The 24,464-nt window shown below is 48.0% G+C and overlaps 1 long non-coding RNA gene across 3 annotated transcripts in view; it reads right to left on the reverse strand.

Annotated features, from left to right (window-relative positions):
• The window catches only part of LOC124240289 (uncharacterized), a 189,368-nt gene that overhangs the window by 27,408 nt on the left and 137,496 nt on the right, over window positions 1–24,464 (reverse strand). The window contains exon 5 of one of the 3 annotated variants that reach the window (XR_006888827.1): window positions 17,987–19,398. The exons of the other annotated variants lie outside the window; for them this stretch is intronic. This is a non-coding gene — a long non-coding RNA (uncharacterized LOC124240289). Of the gene's footprint in view, window positions 1–17,986; window positions 19,399–24,464 lie in introns of those variants that run through there. 3 annotated transcript variants of the gene reach the window in all.

Below are 24,464 nucleotides of genomic sequence, written 5' to 3' on the forward strand. Positions count from 1 at the left end.
CCACACAGAGTGTGGCCACCAGCCAAGTGCAGCTGCGAGGGGTCCCGGACACACGCTCAGAGAGGGGATGGCCTCTCCGACTGGAAGTGTGGAGTCTGCCTCCCTTGACCAGTCAGGCTGGCCGCTCTGACCAGCTGAGCTTCACTGGTGTTAAAGCCAAAGGGGGGGCCACATCCCGCAGCTCCAGCTGTAGGCAGCGCCCTCCGCCCGGAGGACAGCCCAACGCTCCCCCCATGTTAACATGGATAATGCGCCGATTGTAAGATCGGCCGCTATCAGATGGGATTTCCTCCCTGTGAGATTTCTTTATTATTCCTCCTGAAGTTGACAATATAGCACTGGGTTTTCCCTTGAACTTTCTATATCTTCCCCTTCCCCCACCCCACTCCAAATAGGCCTGCTCAACAAAAACACAGCCAATAAATATTTGCTGTTCACAATTTTTAACCCATTAGCTGTTGAGAACCAGGTAAACTAACCCTATTCCTCTTTGGAGGACCGTCCTGAAGGCAATAGCTGCCACCTGCGTTTATCTAATGCCAACAGAGCACGGGGTTGCAATGCCCGGAGCTTGGGGAATAAGAGGGTGTAATTAACACATGAAGGGCAGGGGTGGAGTCTGATGGTTAAGTACACTGCCAGTAATATTGAGTCTTCTCGCTTGGAAAATCTTTTCTAATTAGAGCCCACCGGGGCCCAGGGTAGAGGGAGGGCGGAGCATTGCATCCGAGTGAAATAGACATGGCTGGGGTCCAGCACGGCAGGTCCGTTTCCCCGTGCTGCCCACCTCCCCTTTCTGAGCCTCAGTTTCCTCATTTGCTAAATGGGACCAGTCACTGAACCTTCTTTGTAAGGTCGTGAAGAGACTCCTGAGATAGTCCTGGGACGAGTTCTGCATGGTCCCCAGGACGAGATATGTGCCGAACTCTTATCAGTAGCTACTGGACCAATGTTTTTGTTCTAATGCAGCTCTTGTTTTAGATAGTGGATTGAAAATGCAAGAGAGGAAATCTGGATCAAACTTTCATGGTTGTTGGTATCATCTGATCTGGCTTCATCTTTGCAGGATTTCAAATACCAGCAGAGTAGGGAACATCGGCGCAAGAAAGAACACCTGGGTCCAGAGCCAGCTGGAGACCTGGGTAAAATGTTCTCTGCAAATCGCGGTGGATGCTTCTCTAGAGAACCAGCTCAGGGTAGACTTACCCCTGACTCAGGGACGGCAGGGAGTCAGCAGGACCTGCACAGGGCACCTTCCTCAGACTCTCTGCCCAGCATTCCCTGCTGTCCTCCACCAGCCAGACGAGGAGAGCTGGGGACATGGGAACATCCCTGGGGAGGCCTGCAGAGGCAGAGGCGGTGTCCAGCGGCAGGCACTTGGGGCCTTTTAAGAAACCTGTTCCCGAGGTCCACGTCCCCTCCCCAGGTGCACAAACTCTCCTCCCCATGGGATAGCACTGGGAGAGCACCCTCCTGAGGGATGCATGCTCCTCAAGCTGTGAGCCAGCCTTGAATTCCAGTCACGTCCGCAAATTTCATGGAGATGAAATCTTGCTTGAAGTTCAAGTGTCACTTTAAATCAGGTGTCAGCCAGTCGTTGCAGGAGGAGAGAGGAAATGGGGAGATAAAAACTCAGGCAGCTGACACCATTCTCCCTGGGGTAGCAATACCCAGCCCTCAATTCCTAATTCCTAGGAAGGCCTCTCCCCAATCTAGGCAAATCCATCCTCCCTTTGTGTCTCAACACTGTCCCTATATCCCCACCCATCCCTATTCATAGCCTCTTTGCTGTTTCTGTCCGACTAAGGGGGTCCTGGGGTTCAAACCTTGGTTCTGCCCCTCACTGGTCGCAGGCCCCACCTTGGGGAAGGTGAGCGCTCTGCCCACTTTCTCATACGAAATGGGGACTGTCCAAGAGTTGGCATGTTTCCAAGGGTGCAGGGCCTAGCATGGAGTTGACCTATTTCTTTTCCCTCTCTTGATCACCAGCCTGGCCTGCCGCTCCTCTGGAACCCTTCCCTGTGTGACTGACCTCAGCCCCTGCTGTCGCAAACTTACTGCTCCCCACACCTTCACCCTGGCCTTGGTCCTCTGCCAGCCAGGCCCTGACCCCTCTCTTGGCTGCCTGCCCTGCATTTGACCTGGCACCAGCACAAATGTGCAGGCTGCTGAGACCAAGAACAGGTCGCACTTGTCACTCTCATTCGAGAGGAGTCATTTCTATGTCCCAGTGATCAGCTGCGCAAGGAGAAAAGGGTGACATCACCAGACTTCCACAGTCTCTGCGCAGGGAGGTCCCTCTGCGTGTGCCCTGGGGGAGCATCGCCCTGCCTATGGACATGCCCAGAGCAGTCTCCTGCTCAGCCTCAGTGGGGAGGACCTGAGCTGCAGCTGCCAAGACTTGGAGAGCAAGGCAGTGGGGTCGTCATCTTTTTATGGGAAAGCAGAGGGATTTTGGGCTGTTCTGCCGAAGTCAAAGACCCACAAATTTTCCATCAGGCACCAGCTACTCCAGATGCACAAACATACCCTAAGATTCTTAGAGAGGAAATATTTATAAAGCCTCGTATGGGTTCTGACCCTTGATTCTCAGTCCAGTGGGATCTGGATCTTTACCAGGAGAGGCATGATTTATGATATGTATCAGGTTTTTGACTGTGCCTCACCCATTCCTGCTTCCTGTGGGCTCCCCGGTCTCCTTTGGGGGATGACTTCTCCCCCATGGTGTTTGGTGTGAGTGGGAGAATGATCTCAGGTGCCATCCTCCACCATGGAAGTCCAGGAAGCAAAAGGCTTTCTGTCCTGGCTCTCACAGAGGGGTATATGGGACCTAGCCCTGGCTTGGAGGTCCTCACCCGGGGTGACATCGGCAGTGAGTGAAGCAGAGACAGAGGGTCAGCAGGTCCAGCTGGGACCCAGGACAGATAGCCTCCTCCATGAGGAAAGGGTCATGCTTCCTGCTTTCCCAGACCTCTGGAGCAACGCGGGATCCCCTCCCCAAATCCCTGAGCCCTCGTCACCTTCCACTGCATTCTTTTGTCTGAGCTGGCTGGGATCTCTTTCTCGCAGTGATGGAATCCTGACTGATGCCGCCGGGGGACACTGCCTCACCTGGGGTGTGCTCCCTTAAAGCTCCATGGGATCCACGACAGTAGCCTGGGTATAAATGCCGTCAGAGACAGAGATGAGAAGATCTGGCGTGCATGCATGCGAAGTGGTGTGTTCCTTCTGGAGAGGGTAGTTATTGCTAATATCTGTAACTGATGCCTCTCTCTTTTGGGAGAGCTTGGGGGTGTGTGTGTGTGTGTGTGTGTGTGTGTGTTTGTGTGTTTCTTACCATCAAATTAATAGAATGTAGTTTTCTTTGTTGTTGCTTTTCAAAAATAGAGTGACTTCTATGCCTCGGCATGCCCCCAACCTGGGAGGCCTCCAGAGCACCCCAGTGGCCAGCAGCTCTGCATTTGCAGAAATGCACACGGCCATTCCATTTTGCCTGAGGAATAGCTACAGTTACCACATTTGTTGGCGTCCCAGGACAGGACCCTGTGGAACTGAATGCTGACACTCACCCTAGCCATATGGATCCCACAGGTGCCTCCGTGGCCGAGGCAAGAGCCCTCCAATCCAGAATCCTATCACTTAACACTGCTGAGGGGTGAAGCTCTGGGACAGATGGTGGCCTGCAAAGGCCAGTGGTTCGTCCCAACATGTTCTCAGTGACCTATGATGAGAGTGTAATCCTATAAGCCACACATTTGTCTCAATCTATCTTTTCTTAAAAAAGTGTACAACTCAGCGGCATTAAGTACATTCACAATGTTGTGCAACCATCACCGCTATCTATTTCCAAAACTTTTTCACCACCTCAAACAGAAACTCCTGTGCCCATTAAGCAATAACTCCCCATTCTACCCCTCCCCCAGCGCCTCGTGACTACCATTTTACTTTCTGTCTCTATGAATTTTCCTATTCTAGGTACCTCATACAATATTTGTCCTCTTGTGTCTGGCTCATTTCAATTAGCACCATGTTTTCAAGGTTCATCCATGTCATAGCGTGTGTCAGTACTCCATTCCTTTTTAAGGCTGAATAATATTCCATTGTATGCATATACCACATTTTGTTTATCTAGCCATCGGTTGATAAATGTCTGGATTATTGCCACCTTTTAGCTATTGTGAATAATGCTGCAATGAACAGTAGCATCCAGGTGTCTGTTTGAGCCCCTGTTTTCAATTCTTTTGAGTATATTTCTTGGAGTAGAATTGCTGAGTCGTATAGTAATTCTAACTTTTTGAGGAACCACCAAACTCTTTTGCACAGCAGCTACACCATTTTACAATCTCCTTAGCAACGTATAATTTCATCCCATCTTCTCTAACACTTGTTATTTTCCATTTTTATTATTATTATTGCCATCCTAACAGATGTGAAGTGGTATGTTATTGTGGTTTTGATATGAACGTCCCTAAGAACTAATGATGTTGAACATCTTTTTATGTGCTTTTTGGCCAGTTATGTATCTTCTTTGGAGAAACAGCTGTTCAAATCCTTTGCACATTTTTCAACTGAGTTGTCTTCTTGTTGTTGAGCTGTAAGAGTAGTTCACATATTCTAGATATTAAATCCTTATCATATATATGATTTGCAAATATTTTCTCCCATTCTATAGAATGTATTTTTACTTTTTTGATAATGTCCTTTAATGCACAAAAGTTTTTAATTTTGATGGAGTCCAATTTATCTATTTTTTTCTCTTGTTGCTTATGCCTTTGGTGTCAAATCTAAGAATCCATTGCCAAATATGACACCATGAAGATTTACTCCTGTGTTTTCTTCTAAGAGTTTTATGGTTTTTAGCTTTTGTATTAAGGTCATTGATCAATTTTGAGCTAATTTTTGTGTACGGTACAAGGTAAAGCTTCAACTTTAGTCTTTTGCATGTGGAAATCCAGTTGTCCCAGTACCATTTATTGAAGAGACTGTTCTTTCTCCACTGAATGGACTTGGCACTCTTGTCAAAAATCAGCTGGCCACGGATGTATGGGTTTATTTCTGGACTCTCAATTCTATTCCATCGATCAATTTGTCTATCCTTATGCTGGTCCCATACTGTTTGGATTACTGTAGACTTGTAGTAAGTTTTGAAATCTGGAAGTGTAAGTTCTCCGACTTTGCTTTTCTTTTTCGAGATTGTCTTGGATGTTTGGGGCTCCTTGAGATTCTATATGAATCTGAGAATAGGCTTTTCCATTTCCGTAAAAAAGGCTGTTGAAACTGATAGGGGTTGCACTGAGTCTGTAGATTGCCTTGGGTAGTACTGACATCTTAACAATATTAAGGCTTCCTGCCTATGAACACAGGATGTCTTTCCATTTGTTTGGGTCTTCTTTAATTTCTTTCAGTAATCTCTAAACCTTTCTTGAACCTATTTGTGTCTATGACTTACATAACCTCTCAGGATAATGAGGGCCATATGCTTCCCTTACTCACTACATAAATTAGTCTTAAAGCCAGTAAACGATGCTGTCTCTTTCAATTTTTGAAAGCCCCCTTAATTTCAGTATTCTCAGTTTTGGTAAGCAAATCCCGGGGTGTGCTATTGTTAGCCTTCCTGATTTCCTTGATATTGTATCTACGCCCTCTCAGCCACCGTCTTCACAGATGAAAAATCCTCACTCTTTTTGGTGTCCTCAGACAGAGATTCATCAGTGGTCATTCTCCCATTTCTGTTGTGTTTCTGATCCAATAAGCAAACTTAGATCCAACCAAGTTGGGTACAGCTCAGTCTGCTTTAACGTTTGGGTGGGAGAGACCCAAGGCATTGAAAAAGAGAGCCAGAAACTCTCCTCCCATGAGCCCCATTCAAAAATGGAATGTTGATCATATCTCCATCCGCCATGGCAAGAGGTACTGGGAACCCCCGGCCTTGACCACTGGAGATCACAAGGCGAGGAGTCACAGAGTGAGCAAGAAAACCCAGGGTAGCAGAGGAGATTTCCAGCTGGGAGTTTAGGACAATTCTCATGGAGGAGGAGCCATCTGAAGTGGGGCCTCAGGGCAGGGGCTGCTTAGACCCACAATTCATCGAATGTCCTCAGAAAGCAGTGTTGAATTTTCATGAACGGGCTTCAGGAAGAACCTGAAGCTTCTAAAAACTAATGATAAATTTTACTTTTTTTTTTTTTTGAGGAAGATTAGCCCTGAGCTAACATCTGCCACCAATCCTCTTCTTTTTTGCTGAGGAAGACTGGCCCTAAGCTAACATCCATGCCCATCTTCCTCTACTTTATATGTGGGACGCCTGCCACAGCATGGCTTGACCAGTGGTGCGTAGGTCTGCACTCAGGATCAGAACTGGCAAAGGCTGGGCCGCCAAAGCAGAACATGTGAACTTAACTGCTGCATCACCAGGCCAGCCCCTGAATGCTAAATTTTAGATATATTAGGATATATGCATTTATAAGGAAAAAACATCCATGGCTTTCATTAGATTCTCAAAAAAGTGGGTCAGCCTCAAGAAAGATCCTTCCTAATGAGGGACGGATCGCAGGGCTCCTTCTGCACTTGTTGGAGAGCTCACTGTGGGCATGGGGAGTTGTTATATGTACATGGGCCAGAGGCTAATGCTTCACGGGCTCTTACCCTAGATTCAAGCTGCCTTTGTTGTCCTAAAACTGTGTATTTGTTTAATGTTTTTATCTTAGTGTGTTTTTCAGGAAACAGTCACTTTCATTTGATGCTTGGAGGTCATGACCCCCATAACTGAGCAGTTGCCTTCTATGCAACATGAATAGTTGGTCCTTGACCACAAGCAGCTGTTTCCCAAAGCTCAATGCTGATGAGCGTATGTTAAAATAATTGCCTATTTATTAATCTACAAATAGACATTAATGTTGGAGTGACCTTTTCTGTTTGTCTATGAATGGTCTGCTTCTTAACAATTCATGTTGCTTTTATAAAGGCAGTTGATGTTAGTTTTCTGGTCTTTTCATGGTATATGAGCAAATAAACTATTGATACTCCAAAAAAAAAAAAAAAAAAAAAACAAACCAAACAAACGAAAACCTAAGAACCAGAAGCCAAGTTCTTCCGGTGAGGAGACAAGAGATATAACTGCAGAGCCAGAGGCAGAGCTGGTGCAAAGGAGGGAGGCCCAGGAGGGACCGACAGCAAGAGACTTTAGATAGCAGAGAAAGTCCTGAGTTCTTGGGCTGCCGAAGGACCAGGGGGAGAAACCCAGACTTTGAAGGGGGACAGAAGAAAAGTAACCCAAACTGGAAGCTTCAGAGTCGACTGTCAAAGCTCAGTGCAAAAGCTCACTTCTGGTGGGCCTTGACCACAATGGCCAGCCCCTGGGTCCGGCGCCTCTTCCAGGGGCGCCCTGAGAGCGCCAGCCTCGCCCTTCCTGGGTTCTCCCTCCGGACCAGGCACTCCCCAGAGCAGCCAAAGGGGCCTGGCACATAACAGCTGTCCTGAGTGTCTAGACTTGGCTCCCCACCCCTCCCCAAAGGCCGAGGACCCCCTCATTCTCAGAAGGTGACCCTCTGGAGGACTGGGCTGCCACATCAGTCACGTGGGCATGGTGATCATGCTGACTCTCTCCTGGGTGTGTATTCCAAAGATAAGCTGTGCCAAACGGTCCTCTAACTGTGACGATGACACCCGGACTGGGTTCCCTGGAACTAGGATTATGCAAAACCTCTAACCCCTGCTGCTCCCAGTGCTGCTGTCCGATGGGTCTGGAGTGGCGGGCTCCTGCTCGCTCACCTCACCCGCATGCTGGGCTGCTTCCAAAGCAGGTAGCAGGACTGTTGGCAAAGCAGAGTTGTGGGAAGAACTGAGAACAGGCACAAAACTTTCCGTTGGTTTCCCAGCTGAGACTTCCCTTTTTGCACAGTCTCCAGTGCCCCTGGCTTTGGTGGCAGGGGGAACTGCGGTGGGCAGGAGCAGACCGGAGCATGATGCCACTCAGCACCCACATGGAGGAAGGTCTTCTGTGGGCACAAGAGGCCCCCACTCAGCGCCGGGGGGCCACGGCCGAGCGGTCCAGAGCATGCAGCGGCTTCTGCCTTTTCCAGACCAGCCTTGACCTCTGTCCACCCAGAGAAACAAGTGTTCTCATTTTGACCAACTTGATGGGAGAGTCTGACAATTCACACCTGACCAGCAGCATACCACTGCAATCGTAAAATAGACATATCATCACGTTTTCTCATGGACAAGCCGCCCTCTTGTTTTCTCTGTTCTTCCATGATGGCATCTGCTGGCTGCTGAGTCACACACAGGTGGCATCCAGCCCATCCCACAGGGATCAGCTCTTTGGCCGTTTCAGCCCGAAGTTCCCCCATGAGTCAGTAAACCTGGGACGTCACCGGGCAGATGTTACGGAGGTGACACAGCAGTCACAGGGCGTGGGCCAGGGGCGAGTTCTGAATCTTTGAAGAGGAGGGCTCACACTCAAGTTCATTTCAAATAAGCTGAGTCATGGCCGCTTCAAGGAAAATGCTCGGCTCTAGAAACCAATGGCAAACCCCCAACCCGGGGTATTTTTTGCGGTGAAAATTAGGAAGTTTCTACAAAACGGTATTTCAAGTAGAACTAGATCGCTTCTTTCTGATGAAATTTGTAATTTTCTATAAAACGTTAAAAATGAAAAGGTAGAAAAGTAAATTTCTCGCTCCTGCTAGAGTAATAAACAGTGGTTCATATATTTAAAAATGTAAATCGACTTCCAAATTGACAGTTTGCTCTGAATTCAGCACAGAAGTGGGAGGGTACAGGAGAATGGGGAAGACCCGGGCCAGAGATTTCACAACTCACTCAAGATTCGATCGAGGTATCTGTTCTTTTAATGTCTGTGGTGATGCTGACACAGGCGGTTTGGTTGCTTGGTTGGTTTTTGGATGGAGCGTCTTCCTGAAGCATCTTTGCTTCTTCTGGGGTGGGTCTCCCCAGCCGTGCTGAGCCCTCTCGAGTCCTGGGCGGCTGGGTTGTGTCGTGTCGTCACAGTGGGGCGAAGGCTTTGTGGGGGCAGCTGGGGTGATTTCCTGTGCTCTCCCTGGTGCAGGGGCCTGAGTCCACTCTGGAGACGTGAGCTTGGGGTGGAAGGTGGGCTCACGTCAGGCTGCCAGGCTGAGCTCCCTCAACAGCCATCCAGTGCCCAGGGAGGAGGGCCCTCTGGGGGACCAAGACCCTCAGGGCCGCCCCCTCCTGGGGGATCTCTGGGGGAGCACGCTTGAGCTGCCCCAGCAGGTGGAGAAGGTGGGTAGTGGGGAAGCCAGGCAGACCCGTGTCCTGTCTGTCCTCAGACCTCCCCGCCAGGTGGGAGCCTCCTTAGGGTGTGGCAGGCAGAGTCATGGACCCCTCCTCTCTGACTCATCAGACAGATAATCCTCACACCCTCTGTCTCCCAGGCCCCCTTCGGACTGCTGATATTCTCTCGCCCCTTCCCCCTGCCCCCCAAACTGGTGTGACTTTATCACCTTGGTGGTGGGCTTGTTTAGGGGAAGAGGGGAGGTCCATGGGCCAGAACCACCCACCCACAGCTTCTACAAGTCTCCCCCCGCCCAGACCTACGTCCCCAGGAAATCCCTGCACAGCCCCTTTGTGGAATACTTCCCCGAAACGCTCTTGTCTTCGCTTCCTCTACCAACATGGTGCCTCACATTGGAACGTTCCCAGACCGCCGGCATCATGCAAGCCAGCACCCAAGGCTTCCCACTTGGCCAACTTTGCACGCTCCTCCTCAGTGGTAGGTTTTCATTTTGTGAAGCCCTATCCAATGGCTCTAAGCCAGATGGCAGAAACAGCAGAACACCTGATCACGGTCTCCCTGTCGCCTCTCGCCCTGACCCATGTCTCATTTGCCGCCTGTCCTGCTCTCTAGCCCTCCAGCCCAGCCTTCCATTTCTTTCTGCCTCCTCCTCCCGCTCCCCCTCTCTTCTCTCCTTCTTCTCTTCATGCTCCCCTTTTTCAACCTTGACCCTCCCTAGGACCCAGAGCCTGATGAGGCCCAAGAGTGACAGCCCTTACACCTCATGGGCTCCGCAGGCCCCTTCCTTTCTCCCAGAGGCCCAGGGACGCTTTCCTGGTTTTGGTGAAACACTGACCACTTATTCTGACACTTAAGATTCCCCTCCTCCAGCTGGCCCAGGCCAGGGAGCAAGCCCCCACCGTCCCGGATCCCCCTTCACTGCTGTCCCTAAGGATAGGTGCAGGCCCTGCCCCCAGCTCCCTCCCTCCTTCCCAGGGACATCCTCTCATCAACCTGCTTCTCCTGATCCTGCTGCACCAGCCCTCCTCCTGCTACACGGCTGGAATTTCCAAGGCCCTCTGGACCAGGTGGCCTCCCTCCCAACCCAAGGATGTTCCCCTGGGGTGGCCTGTCACATAAATTCTTCCAAGAATTTGTTGGCAGGAAAAAAAATTCCCCAAAGAATCCGTCTGTTTTCTTCTACTAGACAATAAGAGCTGCGTGGCGCTGCTCTCCTTTCCTCACCAGAAGGTCAGAGCCACGTGAGAGCTGATTACCGATGCCATCACAGCCCCCTTTTCTGTCTCCTTCCTTCTGCCTTTGTCTGCTTTATTCTTGGGCGTGTGGCCCTGTGTGCTCACCGGGAGTCGAGTGCAAGCCCGGGGAACTGGGAGGGAAGGCTGTCCAGCCGGCCCTGCGGTCTCGACACACTGCCCTGGCTCTTCCCCTCGCCACGTCCCGGAGGCCCTCCCAGCATTCATACCCACTGCAGAGTCCCCTCTACAGTTTGGATCAGGGTCCTGCACTCCCCAGACTCTGGCCTTGGGGTCACAGCGCCCTCCGGAGCAATCTCTGGCCCTCTCCACCCCATGAAACAGGAGTTGTCCAAAGCAAGAGAAGCCTTTTGCCTGGAAGATGATGCCTCCCAGCCTGCAGAGGCTCCTAGCCAGTGAACCGAGCTTCTCCCCTCCTCCTCGGCCAGCTCCCATTTTGTGCCCCATCTGGGGCAGCAGCCGGAAAAGGTGAGGAAGAGGGAATTTTGGTCTCACAGGTGGAGGAAGGAGAGCTTGGCGCTCAGGGAGGTCAGCAACTGTCAAATCAGTGTGTCCGTGAGCACGGCCACCCCTGGAGGAGGTTCTCATTCCATTCCTGGATGAGGCTTCATCCAAGCAGGCCGGGGTGGGGTTTGCAGTGAAGGCTGACAGACTCCCCTCACCAGGCTGTGTCCCCAAGAGTTGGGAGGTATTTCTACAACTTCCTCCTGCCTCCCCAGACTTCTACACAGAACAATAAACAAGACAGGAACTTGCAGCCAGCAGGGCACTGTTTCTTTGAGTGTGGCAGCTGTGCCTCTCGCTAAGCCTCAGTGCAGACCCAGGGCCCTTTTCCCTGGGGAGCAAGGCCGCTTCCTGTAAGCCTCGATTATTTTATTTAGCTGAGCATCATGCAGTTATGGTTGAAGATTGGCCTTAAATGATAACCTGCATCCAGACATTAAGACCATCCTATCTTTTCTTATTCATATGCACACCCCAAGGAAAATAGGGGTGTAAAAATCACTTACAGTAAGTGTAAGCATGGCATTGGAGCCGCTAACAAAGCCAAAAAGATGCTTCAGATAAAGTGCAAAGTTTACAACAGAGCCTGTGGCCTCCACGAGTGCCATCAAACACAAGTGTGGACAGACACCGAGGCGTTTGAGGCCTCCAGACATCACAGTGTCGCACTGGTTTGTGGAGTAAGAGTGTGTGTTGGGTAAAGAGTCATCCTTTAATTCCAGACTTGGCATCAAACCTGCTCATGGGGTTAAAGCCGCCATTGTCTCAGCCCCACCTCTGCCGCAGCACCTGCCAATCGGCCCGCTGTCAGCTATACGGAAGGACGGCTCCGTGTCTGCTCACCAAATGGGCCAGCGTCTGAAACAGCCTCACAAATAAACACGGGTGTGAACACACATTTGCTGAGCACTGGCTCTCTCAGCTGGGGAGTTGATGGTGCGCCCCAGCGCTGCCCCCAGCATCACCGGTGGCTGGAGGGATTTGAAAGGTGCAAGAGTGTACAGCAAAGAGGCAGGCCAACATGAGGCCCCTGGATGCCATCACCCCACCCACGAGAGGACTCCGAGCACAGGGGATGGCTGAGGGTTGGCTCTTGCTCCTTCTGGGCTTGTCTGCCTTTCCGGGGACACCCCCGCCCCAAATCGGAAACAGAGTTTGGGATAGGCCTGATTTTTCCGGGACAGTTTCTGCCCTTGTTCCTTTGGTCCCTGACCCTGAATTTCTTTCAGATCCTTGCAGAGGCCAGGATTCTCTTGCTTTGGCTTTCTGTTCAAGCTGGGACTCTTTCCCTCCACCTTGGCCTGTGTATCAGTCAGAGCTCTCCAGAGAAGCAGAACCCAAAGGACATACAGATATACACAGGAGGAGATTTACTCTAGGAATTGGTCACATGGTTACAGAGCCCAAAGAGTCTCAAGACCTATTGTCTGCCGGCTGGAGAACCAGTGAATTCAGTGGTGTAACTCAGTCCAAAGCCAAAGGCCTGAGCATGGGAGCTGATGGTGTAAGTCCCGACCCGAGTTCAAACGCCAAGGACCAGGAGTGAGGGTTGAGCCAGAAGACGGCCATCTCAGCTCAAGCAGAGAGGGCGAGTTCACCCTTGCTCTGCCTTTTTGTTCCATTTGAGTTCCCAGCGGAGGGGGCATTGGATGATGCCCACCCACACTGGGGGGTGGAGCCGGCCATCTGCTCTAGAGTACTGAGTCTACCAGTTCAAACACTAGTCTCTTCCAGACAGCCTGGCAGACACAGCCAGAGATAATGTCTTACCAGCTATCTGGACATCCCTTAGCCTGGTCAAGCTGACACGTAAAATTAACCATCCCAGCTCGTCTATTCCTTCTTCCTTCCCCCCCCGCCCCCAGCCTGGGGGCTTCTCTTGTCCCCCCTCCAAGACTGGGTTAGGGCCTCCTCAGTGCGCCTGCATCCCCATCCAGCCCCATGCCATCGCTGCACTGTTAGTTTCCTCTGGGCAGAGACCAAGTCAGTCCAAGTGACTGAGATATCCCCAGTGCCCCTCACAGAGTCTGGCAATAGTGGACTCTCGAAGATACTCGACGCGTGAAAAAACCCTGGGTTTGTTGAATACAAGACTCCAACTGGACAGAATCAATGATTCAGCTCAGGCAGCGTCCAGCAGCACGTGGAGTGTGGGTCCTCCAAATCCAGGGGGCTGGCCAGCTCTCACACTTGGGTCACTCTCAGGGGCGTCCTGTTTCAGCCAAGTAGCTCAGGTTTTGGGTAAACCGTAAACAGGTGGACAGAATGTGACGGGCTCATTCATTTTTCCAGGTCAGAGTTACTGAGGCCAGAGGATTCGGGTGGCCCCCAGTCTAATATCCACGAGGCAAGAACACTGGGCAGCCCCCACTCTGCCAGCTACACAAAAGCGGAACGTCCAGGCCCCCCTCACTCTGCAGTCTCGACAGCCCTCTAGGATTTGGCTCACACCGGCTCCCAGCAGCCAGCTCTGTGCCTGACCCGGGGTGGCCGCTCAACGATTATTGGTTGAATGAGTGAAGGAAGAAATGAGCTCATGGACAAGGAAATCCTTTCTTGGAAAACTAGTAATATAGCTCCAGCTGGGTATCTGGAGATCTTTGTATTTTAATTCGAAAAAGAAAACCTCTCCTTTAATATGCTTAAGGATAACTTCCCACTTCCCGTATTTACTCTCCCACGTAAGTACATGGAAGACATTGATCAGGATCTTCACTTAAATGTCCATCAGGATGAGAGGGGGGTGCATGTGCTGGAGTACCTGCCACACGGCAACAAGAATGAACCACGTCCAGGGAAGCGACACAGAGCTGAACAACACGGAGAGAAGAAAGACAACTGCAGAGTGACTCCATTCATATTACTGTGCAAAACGCAGTAAGCAATGGAGGGAGGGAGGAAATCAAGCTGCATCTTTTTTAAAAAGATCTGAAGCCAATATCGTAAAATGTTATTGTTTACTGAGTGTTAAATACTGTCACATTAAGTGTATTTGTTATATTACTCTCTGGAGTTTTCTCTATGTTTGAAAGTTCCATAATTTTTTGAAGAAACAATTTTCTCTATTTATCAGAAATAATTTAGGAACCAAGTAGTTACTTCGCTTAGCATTTGCTGTAGAACCTAGAAGAGTTATTTAGTTATTTTATTTTGATAATGCAAAAAAATCATACTTGGGAGCAAGGATTCTCCTTTGAATGAAATTCACCCATTTTCCTAACTCCCCAGTTCAGCCTCCCTTGCACCAGGCTGGCCCCTCACCAATGCAAGTCCTTCACGGAGTACCACAGTCTTCCCTGCCCCGAGTGCCCACCTCTCCTTTCTCCTCCATTCTCCCCCTTGCTGCCTACGAAGCCTTGCTCAGACATCTGGGGCCCCTGTATCCATCTCCAAAGCCTCATTCTTTCACTTAATGACAGAAAGCGATATGTCTATGTGCTAGAAGTGATGGTTCTCAAGCTTCAAGATGCATCAGAATCACCTAGAACTTGTTAAAACAGATTCCCAGACCCCATCCCCAGAGGCTGTGATTCAGGAGGGCTGGGGTGGAACCAGTGAATCTGCATTTCTCACAAATTCTCAGGTGATGCTGACTCTGCCAGGGACCACACCCTGAGAAGCACTGTTCCGGAGAATGTTGGACTGGTACATCTCTGCCTTGTTCTGTGTCACACACACTGATGAGAGCAAATGGCACATCTCCTGTGAACCTAGTCTGCCCCTTCCTGGTGCCCTCTGCCCCCAACTTTCATCATTACAACAATATCTGGCATCGATCTTGTCTTAGTCCCTCTCAGCATAGAACAGATCTAATCATGTTTATTTCCACTTGGTCTGGACCAAGCCAACTCTTGACCAGAAGGGAACATTCAATATTGTGTGAGGAATAAAGAGGACAATGGGAAGGCAGATGAAAAGAAATGAAAGAAGGAGAAAAGTAACAAGGCAAGAGAAAGGATTGAGAACTAAGAAGAAGGTTGTCGTTTTTCATTCGCACTCATGCGACGCGACCCCGGAGTGGGCAGATTTCCTGCTTCCCAGCCAGCAAAGGAGAACAGTGGGGCCACTTCTCATTCCTGTATGCAAATCGTCATCTCTAACAACAACAGAAAAATCACCTGTCACAGAAGGATAATTTATGACTGGCAGGAATTCTCCCGTTTGAAAACTCTTAAATACAGAGTGTAGTTGTCACCATCTCTTCAGATGTCCTCAGGGCCACACTGTCCTGGAGGCCCACAGCTCTTGAGTGCGTCCCCACAGCCATCTGGGCCCCCAGGGCCGGTCCCTGGAGGAGCTGATGTCCAGACTCCTGCGGAAGCAGGGCGAGAGAGTGAGCAGACATTTTCCACTCTCAGGGGCCTGGGGCTTAAACACGTCCATTCTTGAGTCAGGAAAAGAATTCGTGGCAAACAGGACAAGGGTGGACCTTCGCAGATGTCAGTGCGGGCAGGGGAGGGAGGAGCCGCCCGCCACGGGATTCCCAGCTGTCCCCACTGCATAGGAAGCACCTGGGCCCCCCTCCCACGGACTCTTATGTAATTGGGAGCAGCCCCTCCCCTTCCCTCAGCCTGCCACACCCCCTGGGGACACAAAGCAGGGGTGACACAGGAAGCACGTGGGCCTGGGAGCCCCCGTCTCCTAGCGCTGACTGCTCTGCTCTCTGGAACCACGGGTGAGGGGTGGCCCTCATGTTTCCTCATCTGTGAAACAAGGATGATCTCTGCTTCCCAGGACTGTTCAGAGGTTCACAGGAGACACAGGAGAGGAGGCCTCTGAGGAACCCTCCCAAGCCCAGCACATCAGAAATTGGGGCAGCCCAGGAAACTGCTGCTCTCTGAAAACTGTGTTGTCATGGCTATTTCCTTTCAGATCAGAGGAATCCTTAATGCTTTCTCCCCTACCTTCTTTAAAACCTGCTTGCATGCAACTCACAGAGTTAGGCATCAAGGCTAATTAGTCTTCTTCTCTGCCAGTGAGGGCTCTGCCTTTTAACAGAGGACCAAACACAAAGCTAAAGAAATGACTCTCTAACAGTGGACAATTCAGCCATCAATTGACAGATCCCAAGAGGGAATGCTGTCCAGGGGGAAGTCTTCCCAGGCTTTTGGAGCACCTCAGGCTGCCTCTGCCCACCCCACAGAGAGGCTGGGCCCCAAGGCAGGGTGCTGGTTACAGTCACCCCCTGGAGGCTGACCAGTCAAGGAGGTGATGCTGATTTGCCTTTGGCACCTCTCCCAGCCCCAGTCAGGGCTCCACTCATCCCTGTCCTGTCCCTGGTGCCACATCACATGGTCACCGCCCTGCCTAGTTGGTCCTACTGACAGGCCAGGGTTTCCACTGAGGCTGGGTAGGACAGTGGTTAGCTCAGGCAAGAGCCAGGCTCTACCTCCACGGGCAAGTGCCAAAAGCCATCACTGCCTCTCTTTCCTTACCTAAGAAACTGGAAGCATGACCCCTTGCCTTTTCGGGGTGTCATCTCCCCTGACCACCTGCAGTGCCTCAGCGGCACAGACACTATTCTGAGCACTTCACACGCTATTCATTGCTCATGGCAACCCGATGGAGTGGGCACTACCATCATCCTTGCTGCATGAGTGCAGGAATGAGGCCCTGGGAGGTTAGAGGTTAAGAGTGGAGGTGGGATTCGAACCCACGAGGGAAACCTGCAGAGGCCAAGCCCCGTCTGCTTCACTGCCTCCTTCTGCAAACCCGATCAAGAGCTTGTGCTGCTCTGGGTCTGCCTTTCCTCACAGCTGCCTCTCCTCCAGCCCATCCCCATGCTGGCTGCCTGGGGCCCATTCGCTCCGGGCAGGAGCAGAGTCTGCTCCCCAGCCCTCCCAGAAAGGCTTTTGGAACCTGACTCTGATGGGAGCAAGTAAAGAAAAGGAAGCAGGGGAAGGAGGGGACAGCTGATTTTGGCTCAACAAGACCTTGCTTTGTCCTCTAATTCCTGGTGTGGGGTCACTGCCAGGTACCCCTGGAGACCTGCTCAACTCACAAGTCTGTCTCCTCCTCTGCTTCGGCATCTTCCTTGGACGGCTCTGCTGGCTGTTCTCAAAGCCCCCATTGGCTCTACCATAACGTCAGCAACCCCCTGCGGAGGCGAGATGGCAGGCGCACCAAGGTGGTTTGTAAGAAATGCCCAGCTGGTTGCAGCAACACCTCTCACCCTGTCGGTCGGGAGGAAGAAGGAGCCAGAGACCCTACGCATCTCATAACGAAAGAAGCCAGCCCTCTTGTGTTTAGGGCCCTCTCCCTCAGCAGTTTTATTATTTTACATTTCACATTTAGATTAACAATCTACCTAATTTGATTTTTGTGTCTGGTGTGAGGTAGGGTCAAGATTCATTCTTTCAGGTGGGAGTCGACCCCGCAGAGTTTATGAAAAAGCCGTCCGTCCATCCTGTCCTCACTGGATGGCAGCGTCTTTTTGTCATAAATCAAGTAACTGAATATGTGTGGTCTGTTCTGGGACTCTCCCTCCTGTGCCATTGGTCTGTTTGTCCATGATTATATAAATCTCGCACTGTCCTGTTTACTAAAGCTTCAGAATAAACTGTGACGAGCATTCTTGTCCAAGATTGTTTGGGTCCTTTAATTTTCCAAATAAATCATGGAATGAAGTTTATTTTAAAAATAAAAATAAACAAAATTCTGCTGGAATCAGTATTGAAATCACACTGGCTCTACAGATCAATCTGGAAAGAACTGACTTTAAAAGTATTGTCTTTTATTCCATAAATATTTATTTAGCATTCTTTTAATTTTTCACAATAACAATCTTGGAGTTTTTAATTAAATTTCATTACATTTATTTCTCTGTATTTTTTAAAGACTTTTTTAATGCAGTTTTAGGTGCACAGCACACTGGAGAGGAAGGTACAGAGATTTCCCATTTCCCCCCCCCCCCTTACACGTGCACAGCCTCCCCCATAATCAGTGTCTCCCACCAGAGTGGTACCTTTGTTACAAGAGATGAACCCATATCGACACATGATTATTTCCCAAAGTCCATAGTTAACATCAGCCTTCACTCTCAGTCTTGTATATGCTATGGGTTTGCACAAATGTATGATGACGTGTATCCACCACTATAGTATCATACAGAGTGTTTTCACTGCCCTAAAAACCCTCTGTGACCCATGCACTCTCTGTATTTTTTGGTACTATTGCAAATGATGTTATTTAAATTTTTTAATTTTCCAATTATTTGTCACTATTTAATTAGTCCTCTTAAGTTGATTAAACAACCCCTCTGCAGTGTGGTTGATGCTGCCAATTTGTGAATCAAAGTCATCACTCACAGGAGAGAAGTTTTTCAGTCTATCTTCTGCCTGTTATTCAGGCTGGGTGATTTCTATTGTGCGTTCCTCAGTTTCTGATTCTGCCTTCCACCATATCCATTCTACTACTGAGGCCATCTTGTGAGTTTTTTATTTCTGTTTTTCTATTTTCACTTCTATAACTTCCATTTGGTTCTTTTTTTATAACTTCTATTTCTATTTCTTTCCTATTTATTTCTATTCTAGTTCTTTGCTGAGATTTTTCTATTCTTTCATTTGTTTCAGGGGAATTTGTGATTGCTTTCTGAAGCATTCTGATGATGGCGGCTTTAAAGTCTTTGTCAGGTGCTTCCACCACCTCATTCATCTCAGCGTTAGTGTCAGCTGCTTGTATTTTCTCACTTAAGTTGTTTTCCTGGTTCTTAGAATGAAGTGCATTTTTCAAGTGTATCTGGACATCTTGCCTTTTATGTTAGGAAACCCTGAGTCCTATTTGAATATTTTTAATTTTTTAAGCAGGCCCACACCCTGTTTATGTTTAGCAGGCAGATCCTGGCCTAGTTTAGTGGGCTGTTGGTCCAATGACAATTTCGTTTCAGAGCCTTTTTCATACTATTCCAGTCTCCTGGGGCTCCCATGGTCCTTCCTGCTGCTAGCTGAGGGGGCTGAGGAAAATTCCTCAGGCTGCTCCTCCTGGTGCCTCTACGTGAAGGAAGGGAATCTCAGATCCACGGAGCCCAAGAGCGCTTCTTCCAAGGTTGGGCTGCTTTGTACGGTGTAATTCCCTTTCTTGGCACCACCCGATCACCCCAGCTGTCTGTCAGTGAGGGAGGAGAATCTCTGGCCCATCAGGAAGGGGCAGGAATGAACCTACATTGGCTGTCTTCTAGTGCCAGGTTGGGCATCAGGAAGTGCCAGGCCTAGGTCACCTTCTGTTGGATGCAGGGGCAGGGAGACACCCTGCTGCCATGTTGTTCCTCCAGCCCTAGGATCCCTAACTAGTTCCCCTTTCTCTCCCCAGCTTTCGGAGTTTTCCTTTGGTTGCCTCTTGCTTTATTTCCAGAGTTTATCATTGTACCTAAAGCCGGGAAGAGAGAAGAGAGAGACGAGTTTATGCTATTTTGTCTAGACCAGAAGTCTTTTCAATAACTGTTGAATGAAAGAATCCGTTGAATGAATCAGTGATGAGTTCATCTTGAATGCAATTCATTGGCCTAAATATAGCCAGGCTATAAAAAGGAAATAAATCACAGACTCTTAGAACTGGTAGGAGCTCAGACTGTAGTCCACCTTCCTTCACAAAGGAGACACTTTTTTCATAGAGCACCCCAACGTATGGACAGCGCATCACTTCCGCCACACCATGGGACCATGGGAATTATCCAACTAGTGCCTTCCCTGTTGCCTCTGGGAAGAAATAGCCAAGGAAAACTTCATGGATTCACAGTGTAGGGCTAGGGAGAAAGAGGCAGAGTTTCCTATTTTAATTTCTGTAACTAGTATATTTCAGGACAAGACATGAACAGCCAGTAAAGACGAAGGCAGATTACGGATGAAAAGAACACACGTGGAGGAGAGAGAAGGGAAAGCAAGTAATCTCTTTAAACATGGTTTACATGCTTTTTAAATATTCTTAACTCAAAAGAGGGGACAGGAACCTGCTGTCCAAAGCAGGAAATATTAGGGAACACCAGCTGAGAAACCGCCCACTTGGCACCCATGAGCCCCAGCTGGCCCTCTGACCCCACTCCTATTTTAAGTGCGTGACGCACAGGCAACCTTTCCTTTTCTGCACCTGAAAGAATGACTTCAGTCCAGACTGAGTCCTTATTAGAAGTGATAGCATTATTTATAGACCCGGGCACGTAGTTTGCGTCAGCCTCGTCAGCAATCCTTCAAGGAAAGGCAAGGATGAGTCTGAGCAACATCCCACCTGGTCCTCCCAAAGGGAACCTTATTTCTCAGGCACTGTGTTAGTTTGGAAGGATTTGCCACTGCCAAGGATGACTCTTGGCTCCCCCCACAGCCTGTCACAGACTGTGCTCTGTGACCCACACCAGATGACACCCATCTTCCCAGTGGAAGAGAGCCCCTATGCCAAGCTATTCCTGCTCTCACTAGCTTACTTTCTCTGGGAAGCACGAGAACATAGCAGGATCTGCGAGTGCAAACCTGGATTCTAGTGCTTACAAGCTGTGTCTTTGGGCGAATTACTTCTTGGGGCCTTAGTTTCCCAATCTACCTAAATGAGACGAATAACTCATGGTTATACGGATTAAGTAAAAGGTAAAAAGCAACCCATGGTGCTGGCGGAAGGAAGTGCTCAATAAATTCTTGTATTATCATTATTACTCTATTCTCAGAGCGTTCAAAATACTTTTGTGTGTTGTTTCCTCTGGCTTTAACAGGAATCCTATAAGAGAGGGGTTATTGTCCCCACTTTATAAATGAGAGCAGCGAGGCTCAGAAGGCTTGGACCAGTTGACAAGTCACAGGAGCACTGAACAGAGGAATTCAGGTCTCTTAGCTTCAGCGACAGTGCCTGGTGGCAGCAAGACCAGATAGCGCACCATCACGGACATCAGCAGCAACTCCAGCAGGACCAGAGGCAAGTACGCGGATCAACTGTCTATACACTTGCCCTCATTTAATATCACAACCACTCTACGATGTGGGTTCTATTATAAACCCCATTTCGGATGAGAGGACCAAAGTTCAGAGAGATCAAGGAAGGTGCTGGGGGCACACAGCTGGGAATGGTGGAGTTGAAGTGTCCACCTGGTCTACCACGCCCAAGCTGTGCCCTCAGCCCCTGTGCTGCTGTCCACCGAGGCAAACCCCTAAGAACTACTGGAAGTACTTGGCTGTCAATGCAGCCAGTGGAAGGAAGATGACCTATTTTCCATAGGTTCCTTGGGATTTTCCATGTAGACAGTCATGTTGCCTGCAGAAGGAGACAGCTTTGTTTCTTCTATTTCAATCTGTATGACTTTTATTTCTTTTTCCTGCCTTAGTACAGTGGCTAGAACTTCTAGCACTGTGTAGAGTAGGAATGGTGAGAGCAGGCAGCTTTGCTTTGTTGCAGATCTTAGAGGGAACGCCTTCACTCTGTCACTATTAAATACAATGTCTGATGTAGGATGTAATAGATATTCTTCATAAAGTCGGAGCAGTTCCCATTTATTCTTAGTTTTTTCCTATTGAGAGGTGTTTTTCCATCACTAACGGGTGTTGAATTTTGTCAAATGATTTTTCTGCATCAGTTGATACGATCGTATGATTTTTCTTCTTTATCTTGTCAATATGGTAGATTATATTGATTGATTTTCAAATATTGAATCAGTCTCACACACCTGGCACAAATCCTTCTTGGTGGTGGTGTCTTATTCTTCTTAAACATTGTTGGATTTGATTAGTTACATTTGGTTGATAATTTTTGCATCTAAGTTCATGAGAAATATTGGTCTTTAGTTAATTTGTTTTTGTACTGTCTTTGATTGGTTTTACTATCAGAGTAATGATGGCCTCACATATAGCATTGGGATGTGGTTTATCCTCTTCTATTTTCTGGAAGAGATTGTGTAGAATTGGCATTAATTATGCTTTGAGTGGTAAAATTTTCCAGTGAAATCATTCGGGCCTAAAGATTTCTTTGGGAGGAGCACTTTAATTACAAATTCAATTTCTTTAATAGTAATAGAACTGAATAAATCATCTATTTTATCTTGGTTGAGTTTTGGCAATTTGTGGTTTTTGAGGAAGTGGCCCATTTCTTCCAAATTGTTGAATTTATGAGTATAAAGCTGTTTGTAGCATTTACTTATCTTTTTAATGGCTACAGAATTTATTGTGGTATCTCCTGTTTCATTCCTGATACTGGTGATTTGTGTCTTCTTTGTATCTTTGCCAGTCTTGCTAGAAGTTATTAATTTTATTGAGGTTTTTTTTTTTTTTGAAGAACTCTCTTTCTGTTTCAATTGGTTTTTTCTATTGTTTTCCAGTTTTCAATTTTACTGATTTCTGCTCTTTATTATTTCCTTTCTGCTGTTTGCTTTGAATTTATTTTGCTGTTCTGTTTTTAATTTCTTGAAGTAGGAAATTAGATTAGTGATTGAGATATCTCCTCTTTTCTAATGTAGGTATTGAGTGCCCTAAATTTCCCTTTCAGCATTGCTGTAGCTGCATCTCACAAATTTTAATATGCTTATTTTCATTTTAGTTCAGTTCTTTGTGTTTTTAAAATTTCCTTTGAGATCACTTCTTTGACTCATGAATTATTTAGGAGTTATTTTTCAGTTTTCAAGTGTGTGAGATTTCCCTATTGACTTTCTGTTTTGATTTCTAATTTGATTCCACTATGGTCAGACAACACACTGTATGATTTCAATTCTTTGGAATTTGTTGAAGTTTATGACCTAGTACAAGGTTATCTTGGCGAATGTTCTATGCTCCCTTGAAAAAAAGGTATATTCTGCTGTCATTGGACAGAGCATTCTATAAATGTCAATCAGATCTTTTCAGTTGATAGTGTTGTTGACTTCTTGTATATTCTTGCTGATTTTCTTTTCAGTAGTGCTAGAAGTGCTGATTGGGAGGGTAGGGGTGGGAATTTAAGCTCCCAACCACAACTGTGGATTTATCTAATTCTTTTTTTTTTTTTAGTAATTTTATTGGGATTATCACGGCTTATAACTATCTAATTCTTTTTTCAGCTGTCTTAGCTTTTGCTTCATATATTATGAAACTCTGTTGTTTATTCACAGGATGGCTATGTCTTCTTAGTGGATTAATCCTTTTTTGCCATTATATAATTTCCCTCTTTGCCCGTAATAACTTTCTTTGCTCTAAAGCCTAGTTTGTCTGGTGTTAACACAGCCACTCATGCTTCCTTTTGGTTAAGGCTTGCATGTTTTATCTTTTTTCTTTCTTTTGCTTTCAGTCCACCTATTTCATTAAATTTGAAATGAGTTTCTTATAGACAACGTACCGTTGGGTTGTGTTTTTTAATCCACTCTGCCAACCTCTCCCTTTTAATTGGTGTATTTAGACCATTTACATTTAAGGTAATTATTGATCTATTAGGGCTGGGTCTGGTATTTTATCATTTGTTTTCTATTTGTTCATCCTGTATCTCATTCTTCTGGGTTTTGTTTTGTTTTTTTATTGACTTCCTGTGGGTTACTTGAACACTTTTTAGAGTTCTATTTTGATTTAATTATGTTTTTTAGTATATTGCTTTATATCTTTTTCTTAGCCAGCCCTGGTGGTCTAGTGGTTGAGATTCGACGCTCTCACCACCTCTGCCCAGGTTCATTTCCTGGTCAGGGAACCACACCACCCGCATGTTGGTTGTCGTCCTGTGGTGGCTGCATGTTGCTGTGATGCTGAAAGCTATGCCACTGGTGTTTCTAATACCAGCAGGGTCACTCATGGTAGACAGGTTTCAGTGGCGCTTCCAGACTAAGACAGACTAGGCAGAAGGACCTGGCCACCCACTTCCAAAAAAAATCAACCATGAAATCCCTATGTCTAGCAAAGGAACATTGTCTGATACAGCACCGAAAGATGAGAGGATGGCACAAAAAGACCAGGCAGGGTTCTCCTCTGCTGTGCATAAGATCACTAGAAGTCAGAATCAACTGGATGGCACTAACAACAAATTGTTTTCTTAGTGATTATTATATTTGAGACTCTGTTGCTGGGCAACATTTGGGAGTAGGCAAGAAGCTGGTGGACCTGGGTCTCTTTATGCTACTGGGTGGAGGCCAGAGAGACACAGACAGGGCTTTACTGCTGCTGTGGGTAGATCAGGACACCGGCTCAGTGTCACAGTTGTGGACCAGGGACCAGAACTGCCTGGGGTTTGCTGCTGCCAGCAGATCAGATCCTCTGCAAGGACCCTGGGCTATAAAGCGGGGGCTGGAGCGTCTTACTGGGTCTCTGCTGGGTTTCCCCTTTCCTAGACTTGGCCAGAGTGAGCAGGATGTTCTTGGTTTTGTTCTTGTTTTTTTTGTCTGTGCCTTTTGGTGAGTCCACGTTGCAACCTCTCCTGTACCCATTTTGGGGTATATGGGTGATAAGAAAACTCAGGGAACTCAAAAAGTTGTTGTTTCTCAAGTCTTGAGTTTTCTTGCCAGTTCCCCT

The sequence above is a fragment of the Equus quagga genome, chromosome 5, assembly GCF_021613505.1.
Source record: "Equus quagga isolate Etosha38 chromosome 5, UCLA_HA_Equagga_1.0, whole genome shotgun sequence".
Classification (NCBI taxonomy): domain Eukaryota; kingdom Metazoa; phylum Chordata; class Mammalia; order Perissodactyla; family Equidae; genus Equus; species Equus quagga.